Source organism: Musca autumnalis, unplaced genomic scaffold (assembly GCF_047663935.1).
Source record: "Musca autumnalis isolate F117 unplaced genomic scaffold, ASM4766393v1 scaffold_2, whole genome shotgun sequence".
Classification (NCBI taxonomy): domain Eukaryota; kingdom Metazoa; phylum Arthropoda; class Insecta; order Diptera; family Muscidae; genus Musca; species Musca autumnalis.
The window spans coordinates 124334414-124358710 of NW_027411755.1; the positions used below are offsets into that span (position 1 = coordinate 124334414).

The following is a 24297-nucleotide window of genomic DNA, read 5'->3' on the forward strand; positions in this document are numbered from 1 at the left end:
AAATTCAATTTCTGTAATAAATATTTTGTAATAAATAATTGTAACAAATCATTTTTAATGACAACATTATAACAGTTATACTTATTTAATTTTAAGTAGTCTTTAGTAAAGAGAACTCGATCCATCGAGTCCCTAACTAATCGATTTCGGCACTTGTTTTTATTTAAAATTACTTGGCTAGAAACTCTTTCCACATTTGCTGAAGAATGTGGCAAGACTAAAATATGTTTAATAAATTTGGACAAAATAGGAAATAATGGTTCAGAATTTGCACATATTAATTCACATACTGTTTTCCAAAATTCTAGCAACTCTACGTTTTTATCTTTAAACAAATTTCTGAAATTTAAACGTGAAAGTGTGATTCTTGCTTTTCGTTTATGTTTATAAAGCATTCGTATTCCTTTATAAAAATTAATCTACTGTGCCATTTATTATAAAACTTTGATTTATTGAAGCTAGGCACTTAAATTTATTTTCTAAATTAAACCACTTCAAAATCTGACAACAAAGTTCAATGTAAAAGTTTGTGCAGTTTTTAATTATTTCCACTAACCCACTTTTCGACAATAGGTTTAAAAGCAAACTTTACGTCCAGAATCCTCTGGTTCATGCAGAAATAATGGAGATTTTGAGGGAGGGCAAGTTTGATGCTTATACGTACACCCCTAAACAACTGAGACATGTGAATGTCGTTTTACGGGGCCTATGTCATGGTACATCATTAGAAACACTAAAGTCAATCCTAGATAGGGAAGTTCCGAATACTGTTGAAAAGGTCTCAAAATTTAGTACTCCACATTCTAAAAAGAATAATTATGATACTGGTCTCTTTTTGTTATCATTATTTCCCGGTAAGGCCATATCGGATATTTCACATATAAGATACGTTTTGAAACAGAGGGCTTATTTTGAAGCACCTAAATCTAAGATGAAGGTTATACAGTGTTGGCGTTGTCAACAATGGGGGCATATTTCCTCAAATTGCAGTAGACAACGTGCGTGTGTTAAATGTGAGAAATCCCATGAGCCAGGTCAGTGTGAATATGTTCAGAAAGAGGATAACAAACCATTTTGCGTAAATTGTAAGGATTTTGGCCATCCTTCAAGTTACAGAAAATGTCCGTCATACTTAAAATATTTGAAATTTAAAGAAATAGATCAGACAAATGCTAGAATTAAAAAGGCTCAGGTCTCCCGAGGGGTACTTGATGCTATAAATGGTGCCAATTTAATCGAACAAGGAAAGCCATTTGCAAGCTGTTTTTCAAAATTTCAGACACAGCCTAAAAATTCTCCGACCGGATCCCCGACTTTTCAAGAATTCCTAAAAATTGCACACATTTTATGCGAAACAGAAGCATTATCCCTGGAGCAGAAAATGGAAAACTTTATTAAAGGCTACAAGAAAATGAATTTAAGTGAAGCTAAAGAAAAGTGTTTAGCTTTATTAGACGAATGAAAGAAAATCACAAAATGTTGTTAGGGGAGTATAAATTTTTGGAAGATAGAAGTGGAGTTGGGGTTGGTTTGGCTCTTAAAGATAATTTAGAACACACGCGAGTTATGATTTCTGGTCTTCAATTGCCGAACGTATTCATCTCAGTTAATATGTCAGTGAATGGGCAATTGATGCGGTTTCTGATAGGGTCAATTTACATTTACAATAACACAGCGGAATCTTGTGTTTACAGTAATCTATCACTTATCAATAACTTTGGACAAAATTACGATGGGATAATCATAGGTGGTGATCTAAATTCAAAAAATACAGTGTGGGGCGATTCTTACACTAATGTAAATGGCCGAGCACTCTCAACATTTATAGATGACTTCTCAATTGTGAGATTAAGTGACACTACTCCATCATTCGCTAATGGTGGTTCATTTCTAGATAATTTTTTGTGTACTCCAAACATAGTCAATGTATTGATACAAAATTATCATGTCAAAAGCTTGCCGACGTTTTCTGACCACTTTGCATTAAAATTAGAAATTGCTTTCTCTGACGTTGAATTGATTATTAAGAGTCCAACACAATTCATCTCATATGAAAATACTAATTGGAATCAATTTAAACAGGACTTAAGTTGCGAACTTGAATCGCATTTTCCTCCTCAAAACTGTAATCTGTCAGACGAAGACATTGATCATTATATAGATGAATTCACAACGACAGTAAACTTTGTGATTTCTTTACATTCGGAAAGAGTAAACATAAAAAATCGTAAGTACGTAGTTTCAGAAGATACAAAAAAGCTGTATAAAATAAAACATATAATGCAAAGAGACCTTAAAAGATTGTTTCATAGACATATGAATAGACATAACCCCGAATATATATCATTATCTAAGCAAATTCAACTTTTAAAGATTCTAATAAAACAACGTGTAGAAATTGAACAGGCCCAATTGTTCAATGATAGGTTAAGCAATATAAACCCAGGTCCAAATGCATTTAGACAAATTTACAGTGTAGTAGGGAAGTCAAAAAAGGCAGGTGATATTAATATTTCAGTAAATGGGAACCCGTTGTCTAACGAACAAGAAAAGTTAGATTGCCTTAGAAATCACTTCGAACTTGTGTATAACGCCCCAACTCCAAATACAGATGTCTCTTCAATTGAGAGCTCAATTAGTGATGCAATAAGCCAAGTTCCTGACCATTTACAAACCTTTTGTGAAGATTTAACGTCACTTAATATATCTGCGGAGTCCAGATTTACTACTGTTCAAGAGGTCCGATCGATAGTTACGTCAGTAAATAATAAAAAGTCATCTGGTAATGACTGTATATCAAACTTTTTGATTCGAAAATTTCCCGATACGGCTATTCGATACTTAGTTGTTATTTATAATAATTGTCTTAATAATTGTTATTTCCCTAAAATATGGAAGGTTGCAAAAATAATACCAATAAGAAAGAAACAAAACTCTACAGATGTCAATAACTTACGGCCCATTTCCTTATTGTCTAACTTAGGAAAATTATTTGAAAAAATTTTGCGCGAAAAAATTGATTTTGACATGCAATTAAATTATATCCCTTCGTTTCAATTTGGCTTTCGGAAAGGACACTCCACGTCTGACGCTTTGACCAAATTTAATTGTGACATTGTTTCTAACTTAAGAAGAAAATCGTGCACAGTCGCAGTAGCGCTGGATGTCGAAAAAGCATTTGATCGCACCTACCAAGATGGAATTATTTTTAAAATGATCCAGTTAGGCTTTTCTGTACATATAGTAAAACTGTTTAAAAATTTCTTCACCGATAGACAATTTTATCTCCAACTTGGCAATTCAAAATCTAATTTGTGTAATATATCTTGTGGAGTTCCACAGGGTTCGATTTTATCCCCCCATTTGTTTAACATTTATATGCACGATTTTCCTCATCAAACAAATAATTCTTTAGGAGTGTTGTATGCTGATGACTGTCTTTTATATGCTCATGCAGAATCTCCAGCGCAGGCGTTGAACTATGTTTCAGATCACCTAAGTTCTGTGGTGACGTTTTATAACCAATGGGGAATAACAATTAACTCCTCCAAAAGTGAGGCAATTTGCTTGAGAAACGCTTCGGGTAAATGTAAGAGATGGATTGTGCCGGAGAGCAAATCTTTAAGACTAGTTTTAAATGGAACAGAAATACCATTTAGAGATAGTATAAAGTATTTGGGTGTGCAATTTAATAAATTAGTAAAGTTTAATGAGAACGCTCGAAATTTCATAAAAAAGGCAAATCGTATAAAAGGATCATTTATTGGATTATTTAATAGTAAAACATTACCTGTTCAAACAAAATTGTTATTATACAAAACATGCATTAGGCCAGTATTACTATACTCCTTTCCCATTTGGTTCCAAATTTCTCCAACGGTGATGAAAGAAATGGAAGTTTTTGAAAGGAAAATACTTAGATTATGTGTAGGGAAAAATTTTCAAAGCTTTAATAAACGCTTTTCAAACAACTATATATACGGCATTGCGGGAGTTACCCCCATTTCGGTGTATGCCATGCAAGCTGTTAAGAATTATGTCAATCGACTTCTTAGACATTCAAACTCCATAGTTCAAGAAACTGTTCGATCTGAATCCACTTTTACATGGGACAATACTAATTATATTTCAGCTGTCGGCATTGATTTAACTTTGGATTTAGCTTCAGTTGCGTGTCCAGATTTCTACCTACATGTTTCTCCTGGAATTCATAGAGGATAAAAATCCTTCCTACGGTTCCTTCTGTCTAAAATCCTAATTAATTGCATAGGATTTTGTGTTTTATTTTATTTATTTAGTTTATTTTTGTTTTTAATGCTTTTTATATTAATTTAGATAGGTTAGGGATAGCATAAGTCAATTAAATTGAGACACGCTCTCTAGATATGAAAGAGCCGGGAGCAAGCTCGGTATACCATTACAGTTTCTATTTAACATGTTTCCCCAGTTTATAAAATAAGCTAGTTGCTGTAATGATTATTTTACATTCACATATTGTAATTAAAACAACACGTAATAGTTTTAAGTTATTATTTTTTTATGCAATTGTGAACTTATTAATATTTTTCGAAAAGACTCAATAAAAAAAAATTGAAAAATTGATGTAAAATTCTGCAGTCCAACAATAAAAAACGCCAACAATAAAAATTTTAATCAAAAGCAAATATGTTGAACTTCCATGCATTTGGTGCGGAAACTTTTTTCGCGATAGAGAAAAATTGACACCGTATTTCATAATAGTTTTTCATGCTCTACACGGCTATGTGGTGGTATTTTTTTGGTTATAGCCCTAATATATACAAGTACTTATAAATATATACTACATATGCATATGGTAAAACCATTTATTTTCATACATACATATTTTGAATTATTGCCTTGTTTTATGAATTGTTAATTGTTTTGTTGTACTTAAAATGTTATATTTTAAACTTATGCTTATTAAATAAAGCGATAATTTGAACTGAAATAAATGTTTTTTAATTTGCCGATTTTTTGCCGATTTTGAAAAATTTTTGCCGATTTTGCTGATTTTGGCACCCGAAAAGTGCCGATTTTCGACCAAACTTATCTGGCATCCCTGACCCCAAGTATGTTTGGACGAAATGTGTATCAGACAATTTACAGCGTGTTTTTGTAAAAATGCTTGCCTGTCACACGAACCGTTCGTACTAAAACGTATACGTTCAAAATTTGGTTCTTGTAAAATTTTACGAACCATTCGTTTTTATCTGAAAGCTTTCGTCTATTTTATAAAAGCTTTTATATTTCAGGGTTTCCATGATACTTATTTTGTGAATTTTGCATAGGCATCTGCACGTAAAATGTGTTAATAGATGGCAACCCCGATACACAGATGTCAAACAAAAAATAAGAAAAAAATGTAATCAATTTTGTCCAAAAAATAATTGTAATAATATGAAGAAACGGATATACATATACGCGTGTGCTTCTATGGAAATAAATAAAATTGCATTCCCTTACAGTTTTCGTGTGTTTTGTGCCGTTAATTACTCAAATTATTTAATTTTCTTTCAAAACGATGGGTCTTTTCCATTCGTTTATTTTTGACGTATTCGTTCGTCTAATTTTGTTACGAAAACCAAAAAAATTACGAAAATAAAAAGCTTTCATTTGTTTGTCACACGAATACAAACGTCAACCGCTATGAAAACCAAATTGTGTCTTCGTTCATGAAATCGACGAACGAATGGGCAAAAACTTTTTACAAAAACACGCTGTTAGAGTTGATTTAGTCATGTTCGTCCGTCTGTCTGACTGGTGCTCACGATAACTCTTGAACGGATTAACCGATTTGGTCCAAAATTTGGCCTTCGTAATATTTTGTCCAAAGTTTAAGTTCGAAGATGACCCATATCGGTCCACTCCTTAGGGTACCTCCCACACAAATTTTCGAAAAGTTCAGTTTAGGTCATGCTCTCGAATAGCTTTGATTTTTGTTATAAAAACTTGTATTCACCGTCCTCCATACAATCGTATAAGATTCATTAAGGTCAAGTTCATACTTCCTGAGAAAATAGAAAGTTGCAAAAAACGATATGACACCGTGGGTAGTGGTTGTAGCGCATGATAACTCTAGAACGGATCTGCCGATTAGGTGCAAAATATGGCCTTCGCATTACTTTTTTGGCCAAACTTAGTTTGACTTTGAAGATAACCCATATCGGTCCACTCCTTCAGGTACTTCCCCCACAAAAGTTCAAAAATGTTCGGAAAAATTGTGCGCATGATAACTCTTGAAGGGAGTGACCGATTTGGTCCATACTTTACACATCTTAATATATCTACCAGATTTAGATCAGGTTCGAATATGGAGTATATTTGTCTTCTCCTTCGGGTAACTCCCACACAATTTCGGATAAGTTCACTTCAGACCTGCTCTCGGATCACTTCGATTTTTGTTGAAGCAACTTGCATTCGCTGCTTCAAATACAACGGTAAACATTTTTCAGGGGCAAGTCCATACATCTTCAGAAAACAGCCCGAAAGGTGTAGAAACCCCCTTATGTCACCATATGTAGTGTCTGGAGAGCACAAAAACTCTCGAAATTATCAGGCAATTTGGTCCAAAATTTGGCCTTCGTCATACTTTATCCAAACTTAGTTTCAGTTCGAAGATTGGCAATACCGGTTCCCAACTTCCGGTACTTCGCCCCAATGTTTAAAAAATTTCACTAAAATGGTATGCACGATGTCTCTTGAACGGGGCAACCATTTTGGATCAAACGTTGGATCTCCTTATATTGTGTTCCAATTTAGTTTAACTTCAAAAATGGCCCATATCGGTCCTCTCCTTAGGGTACTCCCTCACAAAAGTTCAGCATTTGTGCCGAAGTGTGGTTTAGAGTCTGTTCGAAGATCCTTTGAAAACGTATACCGAGGCTGTTCGTTGTTGTGGTCCCGTTTACAGCGATATTATGTTTTCCGTGGTCAAGTCCATGCTTTCTAACATACTGGTCCAAACTGAAATGACAATTGGGCGCAATATCTATCGAAAAGAAATGACTCCTAAAATAAGATCCACTTCCAGTAAGATCCACTGTCAGTCCATTTCTTTAAGTACCTCCTCCGCACCACTTTTAAACTTTAATCCTAATCCACATATTTATCGGTTCGTACGTCCATAATTTTGAAAACCCCCTTAAATATATACGTTTTTTTTGGGAAAAAGTGTTTCAATTTACACAGGCTGAGGGTATATCTGTGTCGGCAAAGCCGACTTATACTTTTTTGCTTGTTTATAAAGTTTTGGAATGAAAAGAAATATCTTTTACATTTTATTCTTATTTAAATTTATTCAAGTATCTGACACCATGTGGTTTCGGAGCTATCTGGCTTGAGCTGACTAATTGGAGAACGCATTGTTTTAGTTGTTCGTCCTTTGTAATTAATTGGTTGTAATCTGTATAAGTTCGACACCTCGCTCCGCTATTTCGTTCACAACGTTCAAGTTGCTTACCGGAAAATTCGGAGTTAATGTTTAATCTCTTGAGCCACCGGAAGTCCCAGTTTTAATTACACCAGGTAGAACTTTTCCTAGGAATTTCGTCAGTTGCTCTTTTGTAAGTTTGTATCGAATATTTCTGGAGAAATTTCCATCTTTGCTTTGTTAAGAGTGTTGTCGCCATTTGGCTCTTTACGGTGTTTTGCACTGTCGCAAAATACAGTCCCAGGACAAAGTTCAGGACTAAGATATCACAGACGATTTATCATTTTGTTATTTAATTTTTCTAATATTTGTTTGTCAATGTTTTCGTATTTCAATAAATTTTCAATGAGGTCTAGGTCTTGTTATGATGCTAAACGCATCGTAGAATCTGAAGGACCATCTGTCCCGAAAGAATCAAGCGTGCCTTCCAGAAAATCCCCATGAAATTGTCATTGCTGCTGGACCCCTATATGGTGTCCTATAAGAACGTTACTCTTACCATTTTGGCTACAGTAGAAGCTCTCGGAGAGGATCCCAACATAAACTAGCGCTCACTTGAATAGGACCCCCTAAAAGTTTATTTTAATTCTTATTTTTTAAAAAAGTATAAGGCAGAAATGTTTAATATCATTTTTATTATTATACTTAATGTATTTGGATCAAACTTAACCATTCATTAAAATTCATATTTTATTTATCTAAATATAATACAGTAAAAAGAAAATAAAGTAAAAACAAGTAAGCAAAGGCTATAGTCAGACGGGCCGACCATGTCATACCCTACACCTTTACCACCGGGAATTAGCTTTTCACCAATCAAAATTTCTTTATGGAACAAATAAAATTATTGTAAGAAATAACTTTGTGGATTCTGTTACCGTATCAAACCAAGCTTAAATAATAATATAATAATTGTTTCACAAATATCCCAGAAGGGAGAAGGGAGACTTATCTCATATCAATGAGTGAGTGTACCCCGATTCATATTCGCGATATGGGACCCACGGCGTGCCCTAAGACACAACTTGTAGAGAAGTTTTATATGGCTGAAATATTCAGAAAATGTCGCAAGCCTTAGTGAAGGATATTTTCCACCGTTGAAAATTTGATTTTGTCTGGCTGGGGAATCGTGTTGCAAAAAGGTGGCAAAGCGACCCATGCTGCAATGTATGTATAAAAATCCAATTCGACAATTAAAACGTTAGGGCACCATGTAATTTGCAGTAATGCAAAAACTGGGAATAGGAAAATGTGGTTCTCTACACAAAACACATTATATATTAAGCAGTAGGCCCGTTATCTAGCAGACACGTGATCGCAATTTGCATCAGGGGGAAGATCAGTAGTTCTATTTCCATACGTAGTCTACTTTGCCGGCATATGCCCTCTAGGAAATAAAATATAGACCAAAAATATTTTTTTGTATTTTTCATACGAAAGTAATGGTCCATTTCACCCGCTAAATAATATCAGATCAACATCCAAAATTGTAGACACCTTCTTCTACCTAAACTCTTACATAGTGCAAAATTTCGTGATTATTGAGCTACAATTGCGAACTCTAGCGTGATTATGATAACACTACAAACAAATAACTGGGTATATTAGGCTGTAACTCTGTTATCTTATCATGTACACCAACACAATTGAAATCAATAGAAAGGTCAAGCGTTCCTCTTCAAAGTATAGCTTACTTGCCCGGAATGTCTCTTCCAGGAAAAAAGATATTAAAATTTTTTACAATTTTCACACAAAAGTTGTGGTCCATTTAACCCTCTAAATATTATCTGATCGCGATCTCAAATTGCAAGCTTCTTCTTTGTCATATACTCTTACCTTATTTAAAATTTCGAGGCGATCGGACTATTATTGCGACCGACAGAGCAGCTACAAAATCTGATAAAAATTATGTTTTTGGTCCATTTCATCCTCTAAATATTTCGCGATCATCACCATTAAAAATAGCCATCTATTCTGATGTGAAACCGACCTCCATACCAAATTTCGTGGCGATCGGTCCATAATTGCGGCCTGGAGTTTGATTACAATTTATAATGGACAGACGGACACACGGACGGACGGACACACATCTCAAAATCGCTTTATCTCGCCGAGATATGAAGATTGGTATACCACATTGGGGGTCTCCGACGAATATTTCGCGGTGTTACATGAATTTTTACCAAAACAAACTTATAATACCCTTTCCACATAGTGGTGTAGGGTATAAAAATGGCTCATTTTAATAGGACCCCCTACAGAAATTTAAATACAGACAAATATTTCAATACAATGTCACTTTTTTTAATTGTATATTAAAAACGATGTACTTTCAGGGATATTCAATAATGGATACTTCCACCCTGATTACGAATGCACTCGCATATCCTGTCTGGCAAGGAGTCATGGAGTTTTTTTATATAATTGAGAGAAATCATAGACCAGGCTTCTTTTATTGCATCAATAAGTTCACTTTTGGTATCATATTGCCTACCAGACTCGTATAATTTACGAACCATCCATTCCCATACATTCTCGATTATGTTAAGGATTATGTCAAAACCTAAACATTTTGACGATCAATCCATGCTTTGACTATCTGTGCGGTATGAATCGGGGCATTAGCGTGCTGAAATTTCCACTCCAGGTCTCCAAATGTACTTTTCACTTCTGGGAAAGCCTTTTGAAGTACTCCTTTGTACGAAATTGCATTCATTTTTGGGGAAAGGAATTAGAGTTCCAGCGTTCCATAATATTAAATTGCTCCCCACACCATTACCCCGCCTTCGCGACTGTGTAGTCGGTTTAGAAAGTGTTCCTCCTTTCGTAGGTCGTGAAAATAAAAATTATATCCATCAGGACCCTCCAAATTAATCTTGAGTAATATTTGTTAGTTTTTTAATGTTTGTAATTGTTTTAAATTAATGTTCAGTATTCGTGAATTATTATAAAAATAAAGGTACATTATGTAGTTCATTTATGTAGTTAATCTGGAGTAATTTTTTTTTGTTTTTAAATGTTAGTAATTGTTTTAAATTAATGTTAAATGTTCATGAATTATTATAATATAAATAATGATGTATATTTATATTATATTATTATATTGAGACATTCTTGAAAGGAAAGGTATATTTTCAATAATTGCTCTTAATCTGGAGTAATATTTGTTGGTTTTTTAATGTTTCTCTTTGCAAGTCGATCACGTACATGCAATATATGTTGCTGGCAAAACTGTTAATATCGCTATCTGCTGAAGAAGAATATTGTACATGGCAAAAATCTGAAAAAATAATTTTGCTACTCTTAAGTTTAGCTAGCTTTAAAAATAGGTCAACTTACCTTTTATAATAGTATATAAATAATATTATTGAAAACTATGTTTATTTTGAGTTCCTCTCCGAGTAATTTCTACTGCTACATGGTCTGTTATGATCGCTTTTATTGCCATTTTAATGAAGGAAGACAGATCTTTACCCCCGATACGTCCAATTAGTATTTTCTACAAAAGTTTATATTTAGTATAATGTAAATATAAAAAAATTTTCTTTATAATACCAATTGTTTTCGAACCTCATCATCATTTGTGACTTTTTTGTCGAACTGTGTAAAGTCCTCTAATAATGTAAATGGCAATTGTGGTAGCAAATCCAGTTCAGTGTGGGTATTTTGGCGTAACTCGTTTTTGAGTATAATTATTTGTTCTGTTAAGGTCTTCATCAGTTGTTGCATGGAATCTAAACGTTTATGCATTTCATCAAGAGCTTTCTGCACGTTTCCATCTCTTTCCTTTATTTCATTTCTCAGATGATTTATATCCATGGGTTGGGGTATATCAAATCATGATATATTGGGATACGATACGTTTGTTTGTGGTAATGTTGGTATATGCGTATCTTTCAAAAAAGGTAAACAATAAATATTAAAATATGATAAAAGTAAAAAAAAATTGTAAGAAACAAAAAAAATATTTTTAAATTTCACAAATAAATGTTAACATCATGCGTAAGATCTGTAAGATCTGTGTTCAAATGAATTAATATTAAAATATAATAAAAGTATTAAAAGGTATCTTGGAAGCAGTGACGTAGCCAGAAATGCATGTTGACACGATTTCGGGGACCCAATGGACAAAATGAACTTTTGTGAGTAAAAGATAAACAATTGTCAAATACTAACCATTCTGGGGCCCCACCGTTCAGTCATTCCTCCCGTTTTTTTATAATTTCAAGATTTTGGCCATATTTTCTTACTAAATGTTCAGCAGTTTGTCATTTTGGTCTGTTTCAAACTTCCTTGCTATAATATATAAATATAAGTCCACATTTTGGTATAGTTCAATGTCATGTTAACTCCCGGTGTTTGGCATTTTTAAGCAATTAGCGCAAATTCTAATTCGATGGGTGGGTGTCCAACATTTTTTAAGCCTAAAAAAGTGTGAATATAATTTAATATGCCATAAAAAAACTCAAACATTTTATTTCACATAGTAAATAATATAAAATATATGAAAACTAAGAGGAATTAACAAACAAAAATATGTACATAATTTAACTTATTCTTCTTCCAACAATTCGCGCACAGATAATGGCAGAGATCTTATTTGCTTGCCTGGCAATTTTCTTTGACCGGTGATGAATGGATCAGAGCTTAACAGCAATCGGTTGAGCAAATCTGTATTTGTTGACACTCGAGAATGTTTTCTGGTATGTTGCAGTCTATAGTTCTTAATGTCTTTATTTTTAGCTTCCGCAGCTTCCTATGGGTACCAATGCATACTTTATTACTTCCACTGCACGGAGCAAAATTTTGTGAACTGCAGCAGGCAGGTAATACCAAGGATAAGCTTTAACTAATTCACAACCGGTATCCCAAGTGTATTTTTTGAACTTATCGATATTTATTTGTTGGCCAGATGATATGGTTTTTAGAAGAGTTGCGCATTTTTCAATGTGGCACTGATTGATTCCTGTTATTTAAGCAAACAATTTCGCGTTATTAAAAAATTTTAGAGCCGAATTTCCATCATTAGATGTGCCACTTCCCCGCGGTCTAGGTTTATCAACGATTAATCCCATTTTTTCTCTAAATTTTATTTGAATTTCCTTTTTCCGCGTAAGAAATTGCCGCTTCTCATCCGCCGTTCTAACCTGCCACTTTTTAATTTGCAATCGATATGATATGTATATGTAGAAAGTATTCAAAAAAACGCATGTATGAGTGAAGTGGGGACAAACCAAATTCACAGTAATCGTTACGTGTCGGTCGCTCGGAACAGTTTTTAAAGTCGTTCATTTCCTTTGGACTAGCTTCACAAATATAACATTTTGATGATGAAGTCTGGCTTAAAGCACAACACACTTTGCCATCAATCATGGTTAATTGCAGTTTGTGCTGAATTTGTATGGCCTCTCCATTGCTTAAGTACTCAGTTTCCTTTAACTTTGAAATTTTTTCTAGAAAATAATTTCTTTCTTCAATTGAAGCTTCTCTCGTTTCTTTTATAAACCAAAACCTAATAGGTCTACAGTAACGTGTAGATGACGGTCGAGGGTTTTCCCAAATGACTTCTGATTTGTTTATATCAATTGATGTTGAAATAATTTTTAGTGGCACATAAAAAGTTTCAAATAAGCTGTTCTCTTCGAATTCATGGTTATTAAATCTTAGCTTATACTCACTATGACCTGTGCTTCCGTCGAACCCCCATTTTCCAATCAAAACAACATTATTTTTACTAATTTGTGACATTTGATTCAATTTTTCCCGTTGCATATCCATTATTCGTGAAGCTGTATGGTCTAACAATTTTTGCAATTCGACTTCAGCTTTTGACTCGCTCTGAGTAATGAAGTTTGGATCAGGATAACTTTTCTTCTTTTCCGTTGCAACTGCATTATATGACAGTAACATATCGTATGCTAATTTAGAATTGATAAAATTTCGAATCATCAAATATTGATGTTTACTAAGATTAGTCTCCATTATTAGTGGTAAAACTTCGAGAATATTTTCTTCCGGTTCTTTATTTTCCGGTTGCAAATAGACATCACGTAAAGCAGCAGCGGCTGATTCATCAACTTCGGCCAATTTAACAATTCTTCGTTGTTTAGTCCTCTGTATAGAGCCTAATAAATCTACGGCAGGCCTACCTCGTTTGTTACCTTCAGACAATTCTTTGTATTTTGTACATCTTTCAATGGTAATAGTTTCTTTTATAGCAAGCCAATTTGCATGATGTTTATAAATTGTGTTTTTTTGTTCTGTTGCTCTGCACCCAGATTTTGGAAATTCTTTTACAGATATACAGTGAGTGTCAAAAATATTCGGTTTTCTATTTTACCAATAATAACACCTCAGTATTTTAGAAGTCCATAGGGGCTTGTAACACATCATGAGTCATTGATAAATACATGTCTCGTAGAAGCTCCTTCGTACTTTTTGTGTTGGAGTACACAGAAAGGCCGGAAACTTGGGGGTATACTGATTTTCCTGCTTAGACATTTAAAACTAACTCCATTTCACCAAGTTTCTGATATACATCAAGTTTTGAAGGTACATCAAGGCGAAATTTGATTTTTGGTTATGTAAATAATATGATGGTGTGTGATGTGTTACAAGGCTATTAAAGGCTTTATCCTTTCGATTTTTTTGGAATGTAAGTGCATATTTTCTATCTTCTGAAAGTCATTTAGGACTCGGTGACCAATTTCAAGAAAATTAGGGGCGGTTTAGCCGTAAATTTTCAGGAGATTCCTCTACCTTCCCTCCCAGCCCTTGGCTTGGCTGGCTTATTTGTTTCACGAAATCGATTATTTCTGTATTTTCGTGACTTTTGCACATTATATCAACTTTATTCGACTAAATATTCAAAAATAAGCAAAAATTCCCTTTACTTCTGCCGTTTTTATAAAGAAATATAAACAGTTTTCTCTTTCCTAGGATAGCGTTTTTCCTTAGCCCTAAATTTTAATAATTTGCCATGAAACATAATATTTTTGCACAGGAACAAAGATTCGGTTCGCAATTATTGAAATTTATACTCATATTGCAGAAAAATTTCGATATTGACCGGTTTTTTGCCAAAATATTTAACAAAAGTTACAAAAACCGAATATTTTTGACGCATAGAAAACAGGGTAACAACTTCTTCTTTGTTATTCTCGCTTAAAGGTTTGCCATGGATCCATGTTACATACATTTTTTAATTGCCACAGGACCAACATTTTTTTTTGAGTATTTGGTTTTTTGAATATTGGGTATGGGGTTCTACTGAGGTGTTATTATTGGTGAAATTAAAAACCGAATATTTTTGACACTTTCTGTAGTTTATACGATCTGACAACTTAGATAAGTCATATCCCTTAATATCCACCTTAACCTGTGCAACTATTTCTTCGAATACCGTCCGTCCCAAGCCGGCTTTGTCAAGATTTTTCGAACACCATATTTCGAAAACATACAAATGTGCAAACACACATTCATACTTTATACCTAAAAACATATTTAATCTAATAAAAAAAGAGCAAACTAAAATGTAAAAACAACAAAACGAGTACTTTACACAATAACAATAAAACAAAATTCACAAAACTCGGAGTATACTTAGTAAAATGAAAACTGAACGTCGCTCGGCAAATTTCGGCAGACGAGATAATTTGATTCTAATTCTGGACACTTCCACAAACATTTAAAAAAAATAACGTGAGGGTCCGTGAGGATCCAAGGTACTAAAAGACTATTTATTTTCACGATACTATATAAAAAACACTCACAAAAATACATTTCAAAAGATATCAATTTCACTACCAAATAAACATACAATTTTACGATGTTATCACATAAAAACAATATCAATACCATTAACTTTGACTTCCATTTCTTAAAGTAATAATTTTACACAACACTTTTTTGTGGTATCACTTTTAAACTGTCACTACGTTAATGATATTTTCAATTTGTTCAAATAGAAATATTGACTTCTGCTGCTCTGTTTTGGCAAGTACCGTTAGAAATTGTAAAAACAGAGCCGGAATACTAAAATTTGATGTGTCTACTAAAGATTTGAACAGTTACCATCGTAATTTGTAGACATAGATTTTTTTATTTTTGAATTGATTTAAGTAGTTTATATTAATTTAAGTAAATGTATTCAAGTGACAATGTAGCAAAGTATGAAACAGAATTTTTAAAGTATATTAAATTTTAAACCATGACATGAACATAGTATAAGTTCAGTCTAGGATTGATTGTGCGATGCGGGCGTTGTATGGTTGGATGGTCCATAGTTCTCTCTCCGTTAATACGTCCAAGACAAAGGCGATGTTTTTCGCGTCGTTTCCTAATTGTGACTGTCGTTTACAATAATGCGAGAATTGATTTTGTTTCGGAGTTGTTGTGCCTGGGTGTTCTGCTTGATGACAAACTTTGCTTCTCCAGTCATGTTAATATGGTTATATCCCGGGTTAATATTTCTCTGCGTTCGCTTTATGCCACGAATTTGGCCCTGCCGTTTTTTGTTAGGAAGCGTTTGGCTCATGCCTTGGTTTTGCCAGTGTTCCTATACTGTATTGAGGTGTATACTGGTACTTCTTCGGGTAACCTGCATATGATTCTTATAGCAATCAACAGAGTTTTGCGGTTTGTATTCAGGCTGAATCCCCGTGCTCATATGGAACCGTATGTGGTTAGGTTTTTTGGCTGTTCTTTTCAGTCCTATATTGATTCCCGTTTGCTTCTGAGTTTTTTAAAAGTTCTGAAATTTCAATGTCCCTTATTTTTAGTAAACGGATTTGTGTTTGGCTCGTTATCTAGGCGCAATCAAATTCAGATCCCAGTTGTACACCATCTGATGGGTGTTTCGTTCCTGGTTCGTGTGGCACGGTTGTACAACATGCTGATCTCAAAAGTTTTAGCATTTCCCCTAGCACATTCTATAAACGACTTATTCACCATTTCACAAGCCCTGCTTGAATGCATATTTTGTGTATTTGTGTTCTATAGTATGCTTCAGTTTGCATTTATTGATGAACGTAGGAATGCATTTTTTATAGCGAGTTTTATGATCTCAGAATGATTGTAGTATTTCCCTTATTTACTTACTTACCTCGGACATGCTGAATATGTCCTTTTGTTAGAGTAGTACCTCACTGTGTGATGCATTGTGTTTTTCATTTATGATATACGCGTTTTATTTTAATTTTTTAGTAATTAATAGTACTTTATTTTAAGTTTTTTCTCTTCATTACGTTACTATTGTATTTATTTTGGACGTTTGTCCTTTTGTTGGAGTAGTGAGTCACTGGTTTAAGTATTTTGTATTTCATTAATTGGCCTGTTTGTTTTGTTATAAATGTTAAATTGAATAAATAAATAAATAAAATAAAAAAAATGGAATAAATGTTCAAAGTACAATATCTCCGGTTGCATATAAGGCACCGCTACGAATATGACCTCAATGGAATGATTACAGTGCAGACTACAAACTACATAATGTTTTTGTATTAAAAACAGTTTTGGAAACGGGTTTTTGTATATATCTACGGAACCGTTTATGAAACTGGTGGAAACCCGTATACCATGCGATAGGTATTTTCATAAGCTTTCATATGATACCGGTTCGTAATAACCGGTTTTCGAATCAAATAACCGGATAATACGTACCAGCCAGTATATATGTTAATGTTGGCGTTGTCAAATTATAATAATCAAGCCCATTTTGAGTAAGATATAAGAAAGTTTCTGTGCAAAAAATATTTCGTTTGAAATACATTTGCATACCGAAGAAAAACAAATATATCTACCTGAATTTTTTCCGTCCATTATTGCAGCAATGAGAGAATTCCAACAAAATTTCAGCTTCACAATATGATTGCCTTTTTAGAAATATTCTGCATTTTAAAGTTGATTTCTGTTCCGAGATCAAGGGTATTTGTTTTGTATATGCCTAAGTTTTTTGAAATAATCGGCTGTAGGAAAAGTGGATGTAAGCTTTCGATTATGTTTCCCTTAAAATGAGGCACATCGTCAATGTTAATAATTTTGGATATTCAAATTTTTTCTATGTAGCAAAAGTTGGCATCGGCGTTTAAATGTAAGAAATCGTGGAAGTTGTGCGATATCAGTGATAAATTGTACAGCGCCGGTGTACAACTGACAAATGATTTAAGTAAAGAATGAGCACATTTGTTGTTCGTCTGACAATCTTTGTGTTCCAAAAGAATGCGTGTTGCCACAGAAGGCTTCAGAAAGTGCACATATCTCTCTTCTGACAGAATACCCTTCATTACAAATGGTCCATGGTACAATAAGAATTGCCGAAATTCTGTGGCTTTCCATCTGTCTATTTCATTTAGTGGGCGGGGCTTCCGTGCAAAATCTGTCTTAATTCTACCAGTGTTAGAGAAACTTTGGCAATATTCCATGACGTCAGTGAATAGTCTTCTCCTTTTACTCGTGTCTACGATTTCATAAGAGTTTTCACTACACCCAGGCATATCAAATGCATATAGTCAAGTGGAATTTGATTTACCATATTCATATTAATTTTTTCTATTTCCCCTCTAGCTTGTCTTACGTGATGCTCGGGTTGGATGCGATCACGAAAAGAATTATTGGTACGTAGTTCGGCTTCAGTATTAGGAAACACAACGCGATTCTTATGTAGCAATCCTTTCTCCAAACATCTTGTACACGAGTAGTAACCACTGTGCCCTTTGATACCCAGTACGAATGAGGGCGTCCATAACAACAGTTCTTAATTTTATTTTAATTTTTTTATTATTAAAAGAGAAGTCATTGGTCATTGGATTAGTTAGCTCTTCAACTCCTCTAAATATTCGTTAGGATCTTCTGGTTTTGGAGTACCCTTCGTACACTCCAATAACAAAAATGTCTGAATATGAAGCCCCATTGCCTAAAATAGGCCATATTTGTATTGTGGAGCTTTTGCATAAAGGAAAGCCATCTATGTTTACATCAATTTCAATTTGGTCTTCATTGTAGTCTGAACTTTTAATTAAAAAGTCTGTCAGACAGTCTTTCAATCCATAATGAACATAATATCCTTTTCCCATATTTCTAACTGATGAATCCTTGGGAGTTGTTTTAACGTTCTACAGTCTTTTGGGACATCTATGCCATTTTCTTTCATTATAGCTAACAGTTCGGTCAATGCATTATTACTAATAGAGTTTTTAATAGCCCAACGACTCAACATTTGAGTAAAAGATGTATTTGAGATGCCCTGGTTCTTCGTCACACTCGCTTCGCTATCTGGAGTTTCATTTGCGTCCATGGCTTCGGGTTCTTGTATGTTCAAGGCGTCGTTTTCTAGCGTTACTATTCCTTCTGACATTGGGCTAGAGTCCATTATTTGCTCTTCGTGTATAATCAAGGCAACGTTTTCCAACGTTAATATTTTTTCTGGCATTGGCCTAGGGTCCATGGTTTGCTCTTCAGGTTGATTACTCGTTGCTCTGGATGAAATGTTAAAATATTTGGAAAACAATAGAGCAGCTTCTCTTTTGCTTCTTAAGTCAATGCTTTTTTAGAACTCGTGATTATTTCTGGAGAAACAATAATAAAAATGGGTGTGTTTGGCTTTGTTGTGTTAATTGCGCATCGTTAATTAAAAATGTTAAAATCATATAATAATTGGTCAATATGCGCTTTCGTATACAAAATTTATCAAATTGGTTTGCTTTAAAATTAATTTCAAAATGGACTTGTAATGTATATACAGCAGAACTTCGATAATTCGTAATCCAAGGGACCGACAATTTTATACGAATTATCGAGGATTTCGAATTAGCGACACCTACTAAATATTCCAATATTCCAACTCCAAAATACATATATACTTACAATTATATATGTTTAGACATTTCAAAGCAAATTCGTTACACACAATTTCAAGACTACTTATCTAACCATATCCGTCCGTCTATCTATTTGTGTGCCTCATTGAAATAATGGTTTTACACCACACAAATGTTTCGACGTAATCAATTTTGGAAATTTTGGAGTGTATTTAGCTGTTTCGCCCCATAAACTGTGTACTTTCTTAAGTATCTTTAAATTTCAAAGTTTATAGTTTAATTCTTGGGAACATCCACACCTCTTGACATTTGGGCCTACTACTATCAACGGAAGAAACGGATGCACCTAACAACAGTCCAAGGTACCCTCCAAACTTTTTCTATCGCTTGCTTGACGCAAAAGTCACTGAAAACGGATTGTTGTGTCTACTGCGACAGTCGCATTTGTTTCTGAAAAGACAAAAATGACTAAATAAACTGTTCCACTTATGCGGTCCAAACTCTATTTTCGCTTCCGTCACTGTTGTATGTTTATTATGCGATTCAGTTGGAGTGTCGGAAGCGGGGCACTTTGAGTGTGCATTAGGTACTCATGCAGGTACCGTTTACGAAACTTTCAGTAGTGACGGAACCGACAGTAGTTGTAAAAGGCTATTTAGTTTTTTTATATTGTTTATTCAAACATATTATTATTATTCAAATTTAATGTTACTGCGGTTATAAAAGATGCATTTTATTATAAAATTGATCAAAAAAGAAAACATTTTTATAATACAATGCACATTTTATAACCGCATTAACATTGAATTCAAATGAATAATAATAGGTTTGATTTACTTTTTTATAAAAGTTGTTAATATACAATAAAGAATCTAAACAGCTTTATTTTCATTTAAATTTTTGTAACAAGTTTGTACCGATAGCTAACAGAACGTCACAAGAACTGAAGAAATCACGTCAATCAACTCACGTTTTACTCTACTTATTTGGTTTCATTACAATTCGCTTAACTATTTGCAAGATAAATTGTTTTTGTAATGCTGTCACTATTGTTTTGAAAACATTACTCTCTATAATAGAGAGAAGTATAAATACTCCAGACTTTAAGCATTTGTTTTGTACAACATAAAGTGTCGCTTTTTATAATACTGTAAGTCGGGCAGTTGTGACCACATACGGATAAAAAGCGATAACAACATATTTGTTCTTGTAAATAGACACATTTTAACTGAATGCAGGCAATTTACGGAGACGCATTTACTGAGAGAAGATATATTTAACTTCCAAATGTTTGGAGGGATGGAGCGAATAAAGTACGAACAGACACAACTCATAAGTATATGTGTAGCTTATACCCTAGACAGACGGCAGAGTTATTTTGCATTAAAAACTTCTTAATTTGAATTAAAATTTTGCCCTGACAGACGACAGTTTCTGCATTTATAAAACAGCTGATTGTATGTAAACATCTGTTTATTTGTGTAAATAAAAACATTAAAATTAGATGGTTGGAATTACATCGTATAAAATGGATAGAATTAAAAAAAATAAGATTAGCGTCTATACTGTTTTTGAAAAAACAGCATTTGTTTGAAAAAAAAAACTAAAAATGTTATTGCTGAAACTGCAAAATAATTTAAAAACCGTGCATGCGGTAGCAGCCACGAATCAGAACGTGTTGCTACAACTCGGAATCGCCGTGGAAGATTCGGAAATAAGAGAAAGGCTGTTGTGGAAATTTGTAAGTATTATATTCCCAAAATTTATGATAATATTCATACACACATTTTTTACAGGACCGCAACAGTACTTTTAAAGACAACTTTCGCCTCAACAGGAATGCTTTCCAAATAGTGTGTGAAAAAGTTAAAATAATCGAAAGGTTGGACACCAATATGAGGTGTTGCATTCCACTCGAAAAGAGAGTTGCAATAGCTTTGTTTGCGTTGTGGTCGGCAGCCGAATATAGGACAATTGCAAGTTTATGCGGTGTGGGACGTAGTACAGTTGGGGAAATTGTTATAGATTTTTGCAATGCAATATGCAGTAATCTGTCTCACTGTATAAATTCCTATCCTCCAAATCCTGATGTAATTAAGCGAATTGTTAATGGCTTCGATAATCTCGGGTTTCCGCAATGTTTTGGAGCTGTTGACAGATGCCACATAGAAATTAAGCAAAAAAAGAAGAAACGGTAGGTTATCACAACTATAAAGGATGGTATTCGGTGATTTTATTAGCAGGTTATGATCACAGGTATATCATCCTCTAAACCATCATTGTGCAAAAATGATTTTTTCGAAATGATAAGATTCTGAAATGGAACTAATATATATGAGACAGGTGTACCGGTATGGGGAAAGTTCCCCCCTATTTTTGGAAATAGTATCTTTAAGATACCTTTTAATTCTTCCATTTTAGGTAGATCGTCTTTGGGAAGAATACTGATAACAATACGAGGTATATATTTCTAGTAACCCACATGCTCTATAAAGGTTTTTTTCCTCACCTTTCCAAAACAATTTTAAAAATAATGTTATCGTATCACTTTAAACTGTACATTCACCTAAGTGGAATAATTCCAAGGAATCTTAAAGATAATATTTCAGAAATACAATAATACAGACATTAAGCGAACTTCCCCCATACTTAGGTTACCTCCCGATGTAAACTTTCAAAACGCCGATACACCTGTCTCATATATATTAGCTCCCTTTCAAAATCTAGCCATTTGATTGTGCCGCTCAGTGTTATTGAACACTTTTTCATTTCATGCTATCGCAGATCAAAGTTCACATATATAAACATTGGATCAAGTGGGAAAAACAATGATTCAAATCTTTGCTGATAGTAGCAAAGTAATTGGAGCTATCGATGTGCCTGTGTTGCTTATTGGCGATTCTGCTTTTCGGTTATCGCGCTATATGATAAAAACATTTCCATATTCAATAAATCAACCAGACGTGGAAAAAATATTTAATTACCGACTATCTAGATGCCGTCGTGTAATTGAAAATGCATTTGGGCAACTAAAAGCTAGATTTAGGAGAATAGCTAGAGGCTTACAAGTAGCACCAAAAAATGTCAACATCGTCATAAAAACATGCTGCATTTTACACAACTTTTTGAAAATGGAAAACGATTATGTTTCTCCAATCTAAATCTTATCTATTATCCCTGATGGCAATAATTATTTCTTTTGACAAAGATTGACTCTCTTCAACCACACTTTTTAGCATTTCATTTTGTTCTTTCATAATTTTTATAACTTCGCCGAAATTATTTCTTTTTTTATCGCAGAGGAGGACGAAGAAGTGGTAGCTGATGTGAACGTGGCGTCAATAGATGGTGACGGTGAAGACGAAGGTGGCGGCGATGGTGATAGTTCTATTTCCAGAAATGTCTGGGTATCTGATGTCCTTTCCTCCTCCTAATAAAATAAAATTCTTGTTAATATGTTATTAATGTATTCACATGTACGAAATACTTACAAATAAAAAAGACTCGAACACTTTCGCACTATTTGCCGCATTGCTTCCAATTATCCGGTGCACAGCACCGACGACGGGCTTCCTCCAGAAGGTCACATTTCCTTTTTTCTACCAGTTGATATGTATTTATAAAAAACATTGAAAATTAAACAAGTAAAACAGCGATTACTTCGGCCAGGCCGACATTTTTATACCCACCACAATGTTACGAAAGTACCAATGTCCATACTTTGTGTTGGGGAAGAAGTGCAGAAGTTTTTTGAATGAAAAATTACCGTTCTATCGGGTTATATGAAAACCTAGCTCCAAGTTTTGGTTTAGCCCCATTAAACGGAACAAACTTAAAAATATCTGCAATAGGGTGCTACCGTTATATGGGGGGCTAATCCCATACGTGGACCTATGCTAAAAGATGAAGTCGGTCGCCACATGAAGGTAGGTGGCTAACCCAAAACTTGGACATAAGCTAACAACTTCAAGATGTTTTAATTGAGGCAGTATCTTTATTGGTGGCAGTGGTTGTTTATATTCTGAAACGTAGACTTGTGTCCAAAATTTTTAGTTAAGAAGTTTCTTGGCCACTGGCTGAAAATGTAGCAAAAAACCTCAAAATTCCTAAAATCGAGCCGATATAGCCCAGATTAGTGTAATAAACACGGACAGACGGACATGAATATATCCCCTCAGAATTCCACCGATAGGGTCGCAAATGATTATTTGATGTGTTACGTTACCTGTATTTTTGGGTAAAATTTCTTATCTTCACATGCACTTCTTCAGGGCTAAATTTGTTGTCCATTTGCAGCAATCTCTTGATAAATATGTCCATTCCTTTTTGCACGCCGTAAATCTATAGCACGTTCCGCCCACAGTTCCAGCAATAGCTGGGTATCTGTTTCGCACCATACACTCCGTTTATCTCCTTTGGACATCTGAAAAATTATTATTTCTTTTTTTGCTGAAAAAAAAAAAAAAAACTAAAAACATTTCAAATTGCTTACCTTTGTTGACATATTATCCATTTTTATATTTCAAAAAAAAAAAAAACGTAAACAAATTGACACCAGCTGATTGATTTTCTACAGTATTGCCACATTGAAATACCTAAATTCAGTTTAAATTCCCTTTGATTTTGTACATTAAGAATGTGGATAATGCACGAATTAATATGAATTAAGGCAGTTAATGCAAATTAACGCTGCCGTCTGTTTAGGCTATTAGTAAGAGTGTGCTGAGCGCGAGGATCTTGCTAAGCGCACGACCGAAGTCCTGTCTGACTACTACCAGTTACCGAGACTGCGGAAGAGACACATGCATATTTTACTCGCTGTTTGTCGGATGTATTCGCCAACCCAGAACTTGTTATGTGTGTATAGTTTCATTTGGTTTTATAATGAAAATTTTGGTTAATTTTGCAATGAACTTGTTTTAATATTTTAATTTACCCTACACTACACTGTGGTATTATGGTATTATTTCTTTGTGCTTTTGTATGTAACATGTAACATGTAAGGAAACGATATAGACTCAGTTAGGGATA

General features: G+C 34.0%; 1 long non-coding RNA gene across 1 annotated transcript; it reads right to left on the bottom strand.

The window, feature by feature from the left end:
* Positions 1-22422: 22422 nt before the first annotated feature.
* Positions 22423-23709, bottom strand: LOC141393067 (uncharacterized). Its single transcript, XR_012409989.1, has 3 exons — positions 23492-23709; positions 22758-22865; positions 22423-22696 (listed from the first exon to the last, which is right to left on the bottom strand). It is a non-coding gene; the product is annotated as an uncharacterized lncRNA (long non-coding RNA).
* Positions 23710-24297: the final 588 nt, after the last annotated feature.